At 42.2% G+C, this 16,713-nt stretch overlaps 1 protein-coding gene across 1 annotated transcript in view; it reads right to left on the bottom strand.

The window, feature by feature from the left end:
* DMRT1 (doublesex and mab-3 related transcription factor 1) overlaps positions 1-16,713 on the bottom strand; it is a 113,803-nt gene that overhangs the window by 43,346 nt on the left and 53,744 nt on the right. The gene's annotated exons all lie outside the window — the stretch shown is intronic.

Raw genomic sequence — 16,713 nt, forward strand, 5'->3', positions numbered from 1 at the left:
CAGATACTGAGCATTCAACTCCCGATCCTCTCTCCACACAAGAACTGAGCTGAACGTCAATCATTTCTAATGTCTTCAACAACTTAAATTTAGAGGGTATTCACTTTTATTTTTTGTTTTGGGGGGTTTTCTTGAGACAAAGTCTCTTGCTGTGCCCTGGGTAGAGTGCCTTGGCATCATAACTCATAGCAACCTCAAAACTCTTGGGCTCAGTCAATCCCCTTGCCTCAGCCTCCCAAGCAGCTGGGCCTACAAGCACCTACCACAATGTTCAGCTAGTTTTTCTGTTTAGTAGAGACAGGGTCTCATTCTTGTTCTGGTCTCAAACTCCTGAGCTCAAACAATCCACCTGCCTGGTCCTTCCAGAGTGCTAGGATTATAGGTATGAGTTACTACACTAGACAGAGGGTATTCACTTTTAAATAAAGTCAATCTAAAGAAATGTTCAAGATAACCAATTCTGTCCAGAATTAAGGAACAATTTCACAATTATGTTTTCCAATCAAATGTTTGGAATGCTACTTTATACAGAAAACGGTGCTAACTTGGCAAGAGCCTTGCAAGATAAAACCAAGTTCAGGCTTCCTCAAGATTCTCTAGCACGTGAATTCTGGACAATGTCCCAAGTAACCACTGGCCTAAGAGTATAATTTTAAACATTGTTTTAATCAAGCTGTTTGAAACAGGAAATTTTAAGGCAGTTCAATAGAGCAAAGTTAAGAATTACTCTATTAGGATAACCTGTGAATAAAGTTCAGGTTGTATGAATTTGAACTTCATTGGAAGTTTGGCACCAGAATGAACACTGGTCTAAAGCCAAAATTTTTTCTTTAGTGTTTAGAAGCCCTAAACGTGTTTTCCTTCAGATTAAAAATAAAAGCTTTGCAATAAAACCTCATTAGCTTGACACTGACTATGCTGAATGCAACTTAGCTTAGATCACCAGAATTTCAGTTAATGAAAGTAAATCGGCCTTGCAGCAAAAATTTGAAACCTTGGCAACATGTGAGTTTGCAAAAATGTCTTGTCTTTGGTGTGTCAAAGCACATCCCCCCTCCAGGTAATGTGGTTCCTATTCCACTCTCATCAGAATCAGAAAGCAGCTGGAGATCAATTCTTACCTCTCCAATAAGATTGCTAGGTTTCAATTCCTTAAAATATCAAGCTAACAAGATTACATCCAATGTTTATATAATTTCAGTGCAAAAAAATTTTACATATATTTGTTTAATATTAAAGTCTCAATCTGTGAGATGGGGTTACAAAGAAACATGTGAACAAGCCAATGCTCCCAACAAAACCATATGCACTCTCAATTTCCACTGTGCACTTATTGTGGAAAGGAATTAAAATGAAGTTTTTTCTGTACTTTGAATATTATAGCATTACTTGAGAGAAAGTTTCTGTATGTTACTTTGAGAGACTCAAAGGATTCACTGTTGATCATCTTACTGCTCCCCAGCTCAGTTCTATGCTCTGATGGGCCATTTATTTCCTCTTGGAGAGACAAAGAAGACTCCGTTGTAGGTGATTATTTCCTTTCAAGTGAAGTTTATCTGGGACGTTTCCTTTATCCTTTCTAGTTTGTCTTTTTGAAGTATACAGACCGTCATTTTTTCTAGGTCAGTCACCCCACTTTCATTTTCTACCATCAAAGGGGGAATTCTGCCCTAATGAGAGAGAGGCAGGACGGTCCACCAAAGAGCCTTGAAATCAAGGAGCAAGCAATACTAGCGGTTTACTACACAGACCGAGGTCCAGTTATATACCACTGCTGCCCAGTGCTCTCACTGTGCACACACACAGTGGGTCTTGTTAAAATGAAGGCTCTCAACAGAAAAAGAGCAAACAACCCCATCTATCATTGGGCAAAAAAGCATGAACAGAATCTTCTCTGAAGAAGACAAATGAATGGGCAACATGCACATGAAAAAAATGCTCAATTGTCCCTAATCATCAGAGAAATGCAAATCAAAACCACTCTGAGATACCACTTAGCCCCAGTGAAAACAGCCCACATCACAAAGTCTCAAATCTGCAGATCTTGGTGCAGATGTGAAGAGAAGGGAACACTTTTACACGGATGGTAGGACTGCAAACTAATACAGCCTCTATGGAAAGAAGTATGGAGAACCCTCAAAGCACTCGAAACAGACCTTATGTTTGATCCTGCAATCCTGTTACTGGGTATCTACCCAGAAGAAAAAAGTCATTTTATCATAAGCACATCTGCACAAGATTATTTATCACAGCTCAATTTACAATTGCCAAGATGGGGAAACAACCTAAGTGCCCATCAACCAAGGAAAGGATTAATAAACTGTGGTCTGTGTATACCATGGAATACTATTCAGCCATTTTTAAGATGGAGACTTTACATCTTTGTATTAATCTGAATGGAGCTGAAACACATTCTTCTTAGTAAAGTATGGAATGGAAAAGTAAGTATCCGATGCACTCAATACTAGTATGAATCTGGCAGAGGAACTAATACACACCCACACAAGGGAAAAACTCAACTCAAGTTGAGGAAAAGAGAAAAGGGAAGAAGGAGAGGGGAGGAGGGAGAGGGTTGGAGTGCTCCCATCCGATGGGCACAATGTAAGGGTATATGGCACATCTCCTAGGAGTGAAACACGACGACGACAGGGACCTTATATAACAAATGCAAACGATTGTAACCTAATCATTTGTACCCTCATATTAATCTGAAATTTTTTTTTAAAATGCACATTGTGAAGCATTAAGTCTGGGGCAGAGATGTTGACTGCTGGCCCTCAAACCTGGTTCTAATGAAAAGAGGATAGAACGAGTGACCCTGTCTCTCATCCTTAGCACCTCTGGGGGCCATGACCAAAGGAGGGCCTTCTAAAAATCAACCAAAAACTCGTCTTTTTATCAACTGTTTACAACCACCAAGTTTCCACCTAAACTGGGGGAAGCTAGAAATACACAAATAGCAATTTTTAATTTTCATTATTTTTCTTTTTAGACATAATATTCTCCAGAGCTAAAAGACTCTTTTCAGGGGTGTGGCCATCTAGAATTGCTGCAGTGGTAATAACAAACTCAGGCGCTCTGACCTGAAGAGCCATTTCTGCCTCCATAGACTTCCCTCAAGTCAATTACACAGTCTGAGTAATGAACACTGAATTAGGAGCAAGGTGCCGACTTTTAAGTACAGAATGCCTAATATAAATCATGGAGTCTCCCGGCTCCAAATGCTGAGTTAGTCACATCTCCTTCAGTTTTGACAATATCTGCAAGTCTGTTCTTCAAGGAAAATGCTTTTCAATTTTCTCTGTGTACAACAAAAGTGACAGGGTTAGAGCCTGCCAGCTCTGCAAAATGCTAGACTTTTTTTTTCTCTTACTGTGTAAGTTTATACAAAGCTGCTTTTCAGAATGTTTGAAAAATGTTCACCATGAGCCTACAGAAGGGGTCAGCAAACTTTTTACCATAAATGGTCAAACAGTAAATATTTTAGGCTCTGCAAGCCATGTAGGATCTCTAGGCAACCAGTAAATGGATGGACATAGTTGTGTTCCAATAAAACTTTACTTATAAAAATCTGCACTGGTTCTCAACCTTCACTCCTACTGGAATAAGGGCAGGAGGGGACCCAGTAATGGTGCCTCAGCCCCACTCCTATAGAATCTGATTAAACTGGACTGGGAGATGTGCCCTGTTTTTTCAAACTTCCAAGATAATTCTAATATGATGCCAAGATTGAGAACAAAAGCTCTACAATTACCAAGATATCTTCCACAACCTGGGAGGTGTGAGTCCCAACATCCCCCTTGTCAACTAAAAGATACAAAAGGCTGAGTCTGACAAACAGACTGGTCAACTGGGACCAACCCCAATGTGTATATTATTTGGGAAAAGATTCGAGTGAGCAGTGTAGTTCTTATTTAACTAAAGCTTACTGGAAAATAAACACAATTTCTAATCTAAGCATATGCCCCCCCCCAACTCCCTTTTCTATGTTTACAGAAAGCATTGGATTATATGGATAATATGGAAATACTGGAAATAGAAGTTGAGTTATCTGCATTCCAATATACAACAATAATTTAGCCTACCCCCATTGTAAAGAATAATCCATAAATAATCCATGTGACAACCTGAAGGCAAGAAAGAAGGGCAGCCTCATGTGTTTCCAAGCGCATGTGTGAACCTCTGAAATATGAAGTTAAAACTGAATGGCAGTTCACACAGACAAAGGCGTGCAGGGCGTGATTTCAAATTCCCAATCACTTTCTGCTATCTTCTAACTCCAGGGAAAAAACTCACAATCCTGGTACTACTGACTCAGACAAATGGAAAAATAATAAAGCCTTTGAAACGCATTGTTTTATTTTCAGCCAGTTCTCAACTGGGGACAATCTAGTCTTCCAAAGGACATCTGACAATGCCCAGAGATACTTTTCTTACAGTGGGGCTGGGGCTATTGATGCTGCTGGCAACCATGGGTGGAGGCCAAGCATGCCACTGTCCTACCATGCACACAGCTGTCCACCACACAACAAAGAACTATCCACCCAACCTCCCAACAGTGCAGAGGATGAGAGGCCCTGCTTCAGACTAACCTAACACCCCCCCTGGGCTCAGTCCCTCCCCTCTAGTGAGAAGAAAACAGCAAAGTCCTGAGGGGCAGAAGCAGTAAACGAATCTGAGAAATTATTCAAACCTGCTAAGGGGAGATAAAGGTATTTTTTTCCTTTATGCAATACCACCTCGTTTCTTCCCAAGGTTTTGTTTTTTTTTTTCCAAGTTAAATAAATAAACAAAGTCAATGCTAAAACCCAGGATTTCAGTGAATTATGACTACTATTATTATAAGCAGTGGTAACTGGCAAGCACAGAGGCACGTTTTATGTTATCACCAAGTCTCTGAACCAGAATACGACCCCCAGCTAAAAGCTGGGCAGGTAGAGATGCTTATGGTACATGGTGTTAGCATGAACTCTAGAACAAACCTCATGGCTTGGGGTCTTATTTTATTAAATTGTTGAGTACATCCTAATGAATATGAACCATAGGTTTCCTTTTATGTACTTTAGCTACCCTATTTGACATCAACAATAATATCCCAAAGAAACAAAGATGTTTGACTTTACTTCTTTTTCAAAAAAAATTCCTAAATACATTCATTGGTGTCTAATTAACATTTCCAATAGGAAGAATGTCTGGTCTTATACTACACCCAGATGAGTGGCATGAGGGGATCTGCGAAGGCCAAATTGTCGTCTACTTGTTTATTAAGCATGATTTAAGCTGTAGAAAATTGGAATTGATGTGAAGAAGGGGACAGTCTTCTTAGAAGAGTTATTCTATAGGACAACACTCCTAATTGCAAACTCTGATATTTAAACAAACAGAGCACAGATTTTCTTGGCACTGATATGAGGCTTACAGTTTTTTTTTAATTGCAAAAGCCACATTTGGGGTAAATCTTTAGTTTTCTGAACAGGAACATTTTGCAAAAGAAGGCAGGAGTCTTCACAGGCTGTGGAATTCTAGGTCTCCTGGTGACCCAAAGAGTGAAGGTTGGGACAGACTTTTGCCCTCATTCCATGATGTCTTTCATTTTAACAGAATCTTCTTTTCAATCTAGTTTTCAATCATCTGAATGCAATGCTCAGCTAACCACATGCACTGTGAGCTATCCCAGCCCACAGACCTAACCTGGGCAAGGTGCTTCGCCCAAAAGGCCCCGGTCACCTGCTGAAAAACACTCCTTGCTCATTCTATGACATTCCACACTTGCTAAAATGATCATTTTATGCACACATTTCAGGGAGTCCTGAAACACCAACAGGCCAAAAGCTGAGTCACGTTAGGCAAGCAGATACCCCTGCTAAAATCCACTGTTCCAACTTCTTTCCCCTTTATATCCAGCCCTCTGGAAATACTTTCTTTCTCCTAATTTTGTTAATGTCCTCCACCCCACTCACCTTGCTTCCTCCTAGGTGGTTCATGCTATGAAATGCCTTGAACTTCCTACTCTAGAGGGAAGAAGAGGAAAAGAGAAAGGCAGAGGAAGAAACATGCCTCAGGGAGGACTCCAGCCCCTGTAGAAAATTCCCACAAAGCCCAAAAGATCCTTCCACGTGTCAAGGGGAAAGCTGCCATGCTGAGGGCAAGGATCCACACTCAGGACTCCGAGAAGCTGAAGGACATCAGAGCTCCTTGTCCAAAATGCAAAGGAGGTGCTCCCTCCCCAGATGAGGGAAAAGAGGAAAATCAGAGGATGGAGCAGAGGAGAGAAAGAAGATGCTTGCACAATATGGCAGAAAAAATCACTTAAGAAGTGATATATCTAAGCTGTTTTAAGTTATAAACTCCAAGTTTCCCAAAGCGTTAGAAAGTCTGTAACGTGCGCAAAAACAAAAGAAAACATGGGTGGGTGGGGCTTTTCAAAAAGAACTGAAGGGAACTTTGAATTATTATTCTATTTCATTCTGTTCACCCCCATACCTTTCTTAAGGTGGATTAAAATTTTTTAAAAAACAGCCATAAGATGGACCATGGAAAAATAAGTCATTTGGAAGAACAGAACCAAACTTGATCATGAGGACAGAAGCAAGCCTACCCCCAATTCCCTGAAATCCTGGAGAGGGCACAGAACAGGAATCTACATCAGTCTTGAATAAGCATTAAGGACAGAAAACCCACAGAATGTCAGGATTACATCATATTTTTAGTGGTCCATTTGGCTTGTCTTTATAAAAAATGCAAAATGTGAATATCTCTACCTTTTACAAAAGCCACATTATTTTTTTTAACTTGTGTTGCTCATTTGTTTGCACCATCTGCATGAGTGGTACTAACAGAACAAGCGCGTACTTCTCAAGACCATGTTCTCCAAAAGGCAGAAGTGCCTACCCCTTACTGGGCCCTCAAATAATTGTGTCTGCAGCCAGCCTATGTGTTTAAAAGAAAGGTATGGGAGTGAACAGAATGAAATAGAATAAAGAGAATAAAAAATGCATGAGAATTCATTGCACACACAACGTGGGTACAAGCTGTTCTACGAAACTTCATTTTCTGTGCATACTGGAACAGTTTTTTACTGTGGGTCCCCATCTAAATGTTTTAAAGTCATTTATGTCTAAATCAGGCAAAGGGAGGCAAGTCCCTTTAAAAAGAGGTACATAGTTAAGAAAAATCCAAATTTTAGAAAGTTTCCTTTTCCTAAAACCTGGAGAAGTACTGGTACATTTCAGGGAGGTGGGGTCACTAGAGAGAAAGGGACAGTCAATTTGGAACAGTGTCTGGCTGGGGCCAGCCCAATGCCTTCCTCATCTTTACAAATCTATGCTGGATTTTTTAACTCCTGGGTCAAAACTTTGCATTTGTCTGACTCACACATCTAGTTACAGACCCTAATTTACCAGCCGAACTCACGTACAGCTAGGCTAAATGAAAAAGTATCATTTACACAACAGCTGATAGGAAATAGAGCTTCAGTAAAATAGGTGGAGGAAAACAGCATGAGAAAGTCTGTATTTTAAAAATTTGACTAATAACAATCAAGACCTTGGGCTCTCCACTTTCTAATATAGCCAGTTTCTGCAAGAATTATATAACACCTCATAGGATTGCTGGATTGCAGGAGTGCCTGTGGTGGTGACATTCTTCATTCACTTTTCCTAAGAAACTGTTGCTTACTGACTACAGGACTAATGGAATTTCAGAGGAAGAAACGAGCACTTATTGAGAAACTACAGAAACGTTTGTTATCCCATTCAATCCTCATAATTTAACAACCATCAACACAGGAAGAAACTGCTCAGACAGATCAAATAACCTGGTTCAGCTCACGGGGATTAAGCTAAGAAGGCAAGATTCAGAGCCAGTTCCCCCAGAAGCTGCTGGCATTTCTCTCTACTGAACCAAGCCAGCTATTTGATTTTAAATAAAGGTACTGTATACGGTTATTACAAAGGCTGACTCATCGTCTTTGGCTTTTAACAACTCTTCATGTCTTCCCCGTTTCCAAATGCAAATGAGAAACTTTTTTTTTTCTAGTTCGAAAATGAGGAGAGAAGAAGCCCATAACCGCACATCTGGGAACTTTGATTTTAGACCAGAAATATCAGAGGCATCCATATCCGTCCCCACCATGATGGACAAACTTAATTAACCTTTGCTACTCTGTTCCAACCTACTGTTTTAGACAAAACTGGTGACCCAGAAACAATATGTTACCATCACAATCTCCATAGCTGTGACATCAAGAGATATAGCCCCATCAGCAATATAGGGAAATAAGCCACTTGGATTAGCTGCGCTAAGAAATATGGATTACATTCATGTCACACATGAGCTGTCAGAAACATAAGGATACTTTTAGCATAAATCAGCAGTGTGAAGGGTGTCTTATGAATACTGAACACGACAGCCTGCCAGGAGGGCAAGGTGAGGCTGTCTGGGCCACCTTCTAAGGACAAGCCACATACGCTCACACAGTGTACCCAAAGTGGTAGAAGATCTGAACACTGTCTGGTGGACATACCCAACTTCAGGTGGCATGAAAGGACCCTTCCTGCTCTAAGACCATGACAGAGAGCATTCAACTCTAAGTAATCAAAACGATGCAAGAATGACCAAAAACAGCATATTTCTCCTAAAGTGTATATTGTGTGTATGTGAAAGTGTATGCGGACACAGAACCAAGCTTGAGAGCTAGCATCCTACGTGGTTCTCCAGAATTCCGAGGCATTATACAAGGAAGACCAGGAAACACGTACTGCCCTACAAAGAAGGCAGAGACATCATGGGAACGTGACCTTTGCAGGCAGGCAATCGTCCTTCAAACTTCAGCATCCCCACTACCAGCTGTGTGACACTAACGAGTTACTTCACCTCTCAGAGGCTCAGTTTCCTCATCCACAAAAGGGCACCGACAATCCCCGATAAGGATGTTTAAGGATGGATCAAAGGGCATGAAATACAAAGTGTGCATGAGACTGCTAGACAACTCTCCTGCTAACACTGTCCCCTTCTCCTCCAGGACCACTGTGTCTTTGGAGGGGCATCAATAGGAGAGTGGGTGGTCACACTCAAACACTCTCTTCTGGGTTTGCTACCCAATAACTCTCATACAAAAAACATCTCACTACAGCTCGGCACCTGTGGCTCAAGCAGCTAAGGCACCTGCCACATACACCCTGAGCTGGCAGGTTCAAATCCAGCCTGGGCCCGAAAACAACAATGACGGCTGCAACCAAAAAATAGCCAGGTGTTGTGGCGGGTGCCTGTAGTCCCAGCTACTTGGGAGGAAGAGGCAGGAGAATCACTTGAGCCCAGGAGTTGGAGGTTGCTGTGAGCTGTGATGCCACAGCACTCTACCCAGGGCGACAGCTTGAGGCTCTGTCTCAAAAAAAAAAAAAAAAAATCTCACTACATACTTCAAATATTGTTTTAAGTACATAAGTATTCTGTTCAATACTTGAAAGAGAAGTCCATTCTCTGCTTAAATTTTTTTTGTAGAGACAGAGTCTCACTTTATGGCCCTCGGTAGAGTGCCATGGCCTCACACAGCTCACAGCAACCTCCAACTCCTGGGATTAAGTGATTCTCTTGCCTCAGCCTCCCAAGTAGCTGGGACTACAGGCGCCCGCCACAACGCCCGGCTGTTTTTTGGTTGCAGTTTGGCCGGGGCCGGGTTTGAACCTGCCACCCTCGGTATGTGGGGCCGGCGCCTTACCGACTGAGCCACAGGCGCCGCCCTCTGCTTAAAATTTTTAAAAGTTGAAAAACTGACTCACAATCCTACACTAACACTATCCAACACAAACACACACAGGGAGAGAAATGTATGCCCTCACGTTTTTTAGTTTTATACAAATAGTCAAAACAGGGACTTAGGATGCCTGCCTTCCTTTTCCAGAATGACTTGGTGGGAAGTGAAAATTGCCAAAAACAATGTTTATGAGAAGGAATGTGGTTTAAAAAAAAAAAAGATGAAAAAGATAAAAACATAACACCTTTTCCCCTGTTTCTCAATCTGCTTTTGAGCCCCTGCCCAGGAGGCTGTGTTCCTTTACCGTGAAGTCAGGAGGCCCAGGTCACACCCAGGCAGGAGGGTGAAAAGCAACCTATCTACTTCAGGCCGCAAGGGGGCGTGCTCACAAAAACCCAAAGTCAGTCTGCTTTTAATTGTCACCATGCATGGCTATTCTCAATAACCGCAGTGATAAAATGCTCCTCTTCACTCTGTCTTTTGGCATGGCACTGCACAGGGCTCACCTTTTCTTTTTCTTTTAGGGTTTTTTTTTTTTTTTTGTAGAGACAGAGTTTCACTTTATGGCCCTCGGTAGAGTGCCATGGCATCACACAGCTCACAGCAACCTCCAACTCCTGGGCCTAAGCGATTCTCTTGCCTCAGCCTCCCGAGCAGCTGGGACTACAGGTGCCCGCCACAACACCCGGCTATTTTTTTGTTGCAGTTCAGCCGGGGCCGGGTTTGAACCCGCCACCCTCGGTATATGGGGCCAGCGCCTTACCTACTGAGGGCTCACCTTTTCATAAAGCATCGCAGCTCTCCCCAGGATAACCCCAAATTACAAATGCAATAAGAGATGATTTGCGTCCTGACTCTTCTTCCTGTCCATTCCACTGTGACTCAGTACTTGGAAGTCGAGCCCCGCACCAGGCACGGAGGAGCCACTGCACAGGAATGATCAGTGGATGAAGGAAGGAGGGACTATCTTACACACACTCTAGTAGGATGGAAATTTTTTTGCAACCCTATTCTTTTTATTTTTCTATCATAGTTCTGATAATGGTATTTAAAAAGCAGGGCACTCCTGTCTGTTATGCATTCCTTTGATTTTCATCTTTATTCACATAATGAGGAACACTTAACAGACCACAGAAATACGGACTCTCAAGAAATTTGAGAATCGCTTACCTATGTACTTAAACATTCTGAAAAGCAACTATTTTCATATCATAGTCATGCCTACTTAACAAAAAAAAAAAAGATAAGCTAAAAGGGAAAACATAAATGGATAAGATTTTGACCACCAGCTCAACCAAATTGAATCTGAAAGCTTTCAAATACTGTGATCTAATTATCTAATTTCCCAGCGGATTATGAAATCCCCAAATGAATGTATTATTTACTAACGGTGATATTGTTGTGTCAGAAAATAGGTAATGTAACAAACTTGCAAAATACTCTTCCACCTCCAATTCAATTTTGGAGCGGTTCCTGGGGTACATGGGCACTTTGCGAGGTTTCCGTCTATATCAAACTGAGCTCATGTAAGAATGGAAATGAGTCTACAGGACTGACCAGAATGTATATAGATCCCCCCAAAGGCTCCTGTACATCTGAACTTAACACTGTATCTAGATTTCCTGGGATACTACTGCCCTTTCAACCAGATTGAAAAAATAAGCCTTTAGTCCATCCAGAGCCCAGCTCCTTGTAGACATTCTCTGAGTCAGAGCTGCCTGTTTCTCAGTGACCCAGAGGCCAGTTCTACTTTCTTCTGGAATCCACACGTTTTTAACCAAAATACTAAGAAAAAAATGTCTCTACTGTGCAGTACTGATAGATTTTCCTCAGTCGCATGTCTTACCATCTACATAGTTGAGCATCTAAATGCCTGCCACCACCCTCGCTGAGCTCTGGCTCCACAAAAAGCCACCGAAAACACTGTCAGCACAGGTACCAATTCTTACAACACCTGCCTTCACTGCAGGATCAAAAGCATGCAAGTCATTAAGCTTTCATCATCTGTGAAACAAAACAGCAATACCTTCACAGAAAGGTGTAGTAAAAATCAGATGATGACTGCCATGGTCATCACTTGTCATCAGTTAAAATGAGACAATATAGCAATTCCGTAGTGGAAGCGCAGGTTTGTAAGGTGATAGCCCGAAAACAGAAAGGCAGGGCTGTACTCATCCAGGCTGTGAAGTTTCAGAGGGAGACAGGATGGCCCAAAGACTACTGCGCTGCTCTTAAAGGGCCAGCTGGGAGACAGGAGCTTTTGCTTCCTGCAGGAGTAAGAATATGGTATAAAGGCTCAAGAGAATTGTATTTATTTTGATTTCTCCTTAAAAGAGAGGAACCTGATGAGGAATGATGTTTCAGAAGAAAACATTTAGACATGGCTAAAACTCAACAGGCAATTTAAGAGCATGTTTACAGTAGGGGCAATGTGACAACCCCCAAAACACACACAACCTCAAAGGAGCCTGAGGCCTTCAACTGCACTGGCTATAAACTTTCTATGGTCTGCCATGACTTTCCAATTGAGTTTCTTTAAAAAGAAGATTCTCCAAGGTTGCCCTGCTCATCTGGCAGGCCCAATCATTGTGTCCTTGCTGTGTGCCAGGTGCAAGACCTACTTGGGGGGCATGTGAAGGAGTCCCCCAAAATGCTGGACTAGCATGAGGATGTTCATAGGGCTTCCATGAAAGGGACGGAAAAGCACCCTGCAGGTCCAGAAGCTCACTGAAAGTTAAGTCCACACAGTTGCTAAAGAAGCATCCAGAAGCCCCTAAAGAACTTTGTTATTACCCTGGGGACACACTGATGAAGTGGTTTCCAACTGGATTTCAAAGATCAAGAAAACGTAAAATAAGGAGGGAAGGAAGGCACATGTATGCACCATAGTCCCAGGCTAAGCTTAAGCTTCGGCTTCACAGCATCCTACCCAGTGCAGCTGCAGAGGCCATGGCCACTTCCACAGAGCAAATGCTCCAAAAGTACTTGTTTCTTGCTTCTTTTTTTTTTTAGACAAAAGACTCACTAACTCTAGCCTGGGTTCAAGCGATACTTGCTCCTCCTCCGTCAGCTCCTGAGTAGCTGGGACTACAGATGCCTGCCACAATACCTGGCTAATTTTTCTGTTTTTAGTAGAGAGGGGGTTCTCATTCTTGTTCAGGCTGGTCTTGAACTCCTGAGCAAAAGCAATCCATCCACTTTGGCCTCCCAGAGTGCTAGGATTACAGGCATGAGCAGCAGCCTTCTCCCAAGACTTGCTTTTCTCGGTTTTTGTCTGTTTTATTCACACAGTAGGCCCTCACACACGTTCATTTAATATATAAATCCATTCCAAAAGGTGCATAATTGTAAACAGCCATACTATGAAATACATCATATGGAGACCAAAACAGCCACCAGAAAGAAAGATATCACTAATGTTGCCATTAGACTACACCCTGACTGGCTGGGATCTAAGTCTATAATGGCACAACTTCACAAATGCAATCAAGAGGGCGCCTGCCAGAGGGACTGAAAAGAGATCCTGGGTGCAGCTTGGAGTCCTCCCATATTTATTTCTGCACACTTGATATGCACCTCTCCCTTGTCAACCTGGTACAACATGTTTATTTAAGAGATAATGTTGCCGTGGAGGAGTGCACAAGGCAATAAACAGCTTTTGCAGGCAATTAAATGCAGAAGTGAAATGGAGCTGCTGGTCAGCGGAACCAGCCATTCATCGTGAGTTTGTTCCAGTGTCACAAATGTTATTCCTGTTTCACAACAGGACAGGAATCTATGATTGGGCCACAAATCTCCACAGGCTGGAGGCAGACTGCAAGTGATTAAAGCAGCTCTCAGCATACAGGGCATTTAGACAAAAGAGCCTTGGAATTCTGGAATGCTGACCTAAAAGACTCCTATATTTTTTTAAATTAGGCTTTGCACTTAGTAGGTGTTCAATAAACTGTGGCTCACTTGATTTTATAGGGCAAAATGAAGGAAATCTCAACTGTACAATAAAAAGTTGATGGATTCTTTATGCAAATAATCCAATACCCTTTCTATACTCATCTCTAAAAATTCTAGTTTTAAAAAGCTATGATGCTTGGCCCAGTGCGGTGGCACATGCCTGTAATCCTAGCACTCTGAGAAGCTTGAGGAAGGTGGATTACCCTGAGCTCACAGGTTCAGGACCGGCCTGAGCAACAGTGAGACCCCATCTCTAAAAATAGCCAGGCATTGTGGCGGGCACCTGTAGTCCCAGCTATTCAAGAGGCTGAGGCAAGAGAATCGCTTGAATGCAAAAGTTGGAGGTTGCTGTGAGCTATGATGCCACAGCACTCTACTGAAAGTGACCAAATGAGTCTCTGTCTCAATTAAGAAAAAAAAAAAGTGATGCCTTCCATTCAAGTCAGACTTTCCTCTATGAACGAGGAAGGAGGACTTCATTCCCTTATTTCTGATATAAATCTGAATCTTAATTCTTTTTTAAATTGATTGGTTTTTTTTTTTGAAAAAAATTTGAGGCTGGGCGCCCACAGCTCAGTAGTTAGGGCACTGGCCACATGCTCTGGGGCTGGTGGGTTTAAATCCAGCCCAGTCCTGCTAAACAAAACAAAACAAAACAAAAATAGCCAGGTGCCTTTAATCCCAGCTACTTGGGAGGCTGAGGTAAGAGGATCGCTTGAGCCCAAGAGTTTGAGGTTGCTGTGAGCTATGACACTTTCTCACCCTACCAAAAGTATTGAACACCTACTAAGAGACAAAGTGAGACTCTGTCTCAAAAAAAAAAGAAAAGAAAAAGAAAAAAATTTGAATCCTTCCTTCTTCATTCTGATATAGATCAGAAAGCAGTTATCCCACAGGATACAAAATCAACATACCAAAGTCAAACCAATAGCAAACTATCTGAAAAAATAATCAAGAAGACAATCCTATTTACAATAGCTACAAAAAATAATACTTCAGAATAAATTTATCAAGGAGGTAAAGGATAACTACACTGCAAATTATAAAACACTGCTGAATACTCTGGCGCTAAGAGGCAGGAGAATCACTTAAGCCCAGGAGTTCAAGGTTACAGTAACGACGAGCATTGTACTACTGTAACCCCACTCCAGCCTGAGTGACAGCATTGAGATCTTGTGAAGACATAAATAAATGGAAAGAGAGTCCAGGTTCATGGATTGGAATAGTGTTAAAATGTCATACTACCCATATCTGTATCAGAATCAAGCAAGAAAAACAAATTTTTGTATCCCAAATCAATTATTTTGTATTCTAGCAGGATAACTTATAAAAAGTGGCTCCATCTGGCAAACTTAGGAGGAAAAGTCAGGTCTCAACCACAGAATCAAGGAAGTATATGCAGACTTGGCCTCAGATTTCAGCCCTTAAGTCTGAGCTAGTTTCAAACCAAGGGAATGAGTCAGGAGAACAATAGCTCAGATGCTCTCCAGATGCCGCTGTGGGGCATCTTCCACAAAGAAGCCAGAAGAGTCAGGTAGAAACCAATGAAGACTCCCTACCCTGCCTGCCCTGGGAGGCTGCTGCCAGGAAAGACAAGCCACTGTCCAAAGAGCAGAGTCGGAGTGCCTTCTACCCCGATCCCTGTTCCCAATTCCCCTGCCATAAAGACAGCCCTGGTTAAAAAGTGAGCATACTAGCTCTTCTCCCTTCAGTACTTCAATACTTCCATAAGCATTATTTGTAGGTTGTTAGTATTTAATGAATACTTCTTTACAACATCTATATCTCAACGAACACATTTTGTGCCATTATTATCTTTATCTATGCATTATGTTTTCTACTTCCTAAAGGGATCAACTTCTTCCCCAATGATACAGAAATCTTTCCACTTACTTTCATCCTTGCTCCATATTCACGCACCAATCTTTTAACTTTTAAGAATTAAAATGTGCATTACTTATATCCTAGCTTGTTACTAAGGGGATCTGAGGTAGCTAATTAAAATACATGTGAATAAATGGTGAAGACTTAAAAAATTTTTTTAAAAAGGAGGATTAAGGGGCGGCGCCTGTGGCTCAGTGAGTAGGGTGCTGGTCCCATATGCCGGAGGTGGCGGGTTCAAACCCAGCCCCGGCCAAAAAAAAACACACAAAAAAAAGGAGGATTAAGGGGCGGCGCCTGTGGCTCAAGGAGTAGGGCACTGGTCCCATATGCCAGAGGTGGCAGGTTCAAACCCAGCCCCTGCCAAAAAAAACCCCCAAAAAAAGGAGGATTAAGTTTCAAAAATGGTAACAGAAATTCACTGCAGTTAGTATCAGCATAGCACTTCCCAGTTTGCATGTAAATCCTCACATAAACTCATCATCTCACTTGTGTTATCACACTGCCTTTCATATCCATGCAACAGTTCAGTGAAGATGGTACCATACACACTTTACAGATAAGAAAATGGAGATTTGGGGCGGCACCTGTGGCTCAGTTGGTAAGGCACCGGCCCCATATACCGAGGGTGACGGGTTCAAACCCGCCCCGGCCAAACTGCAACCAAAAAATAGCCGGGCGTTGTGGCGGGCGCCTGTAGTCCCAGCTACTCGGGAGGCTGAGGCAAGAGATTCGCTTAATCCCAGGAGTTGGAGGTTGCTGTGAGCTGTGTGAGGCCACGGCACTCTACCGAGGGCCATAAAGTGAGACTGTGTCTCTACAAAAAAAAAAAAAAAAGAAAGAAAATGGAGATTTATCACTTCTCAGCCTTTTGGTTAACATCAAGTGAAGAAAATGGAGATTCAGTGAGTATTTTGTTCAAGATTACCGAGGTAAGGCTAGGCATAGTGTAATCCTAGCACTCTAGGAGGCCAAGGCAGATGGATTGCTTGAGCTCAGGAGTTCAAGACCAGCCTGAGCCAAGAGTAAGATCCCATCTCTACTAGAAATAGAAAAACTAGCCAGGTGTGGTGGCTAGTGCCTGTAGTCCCAGCTACTTGGGAGGCTGAGCCAAGGTGATCCTTTGA

Source organism: Nycticebus coucang, chromosome 2 (assembly GCF_027406575.1).
Source record: "Nycticebus coucang isolate mNycCou1 chromosome 2, mNycCou1.pri, whole genome shotgun sequence".
NCBI classification, from domain to species: domain Eukaryota; kingdom Metazoa; phylum Chordata; class Mammalia; order Primates; family Lorisidae; genus Nycticebus; species Nycticebus coucang.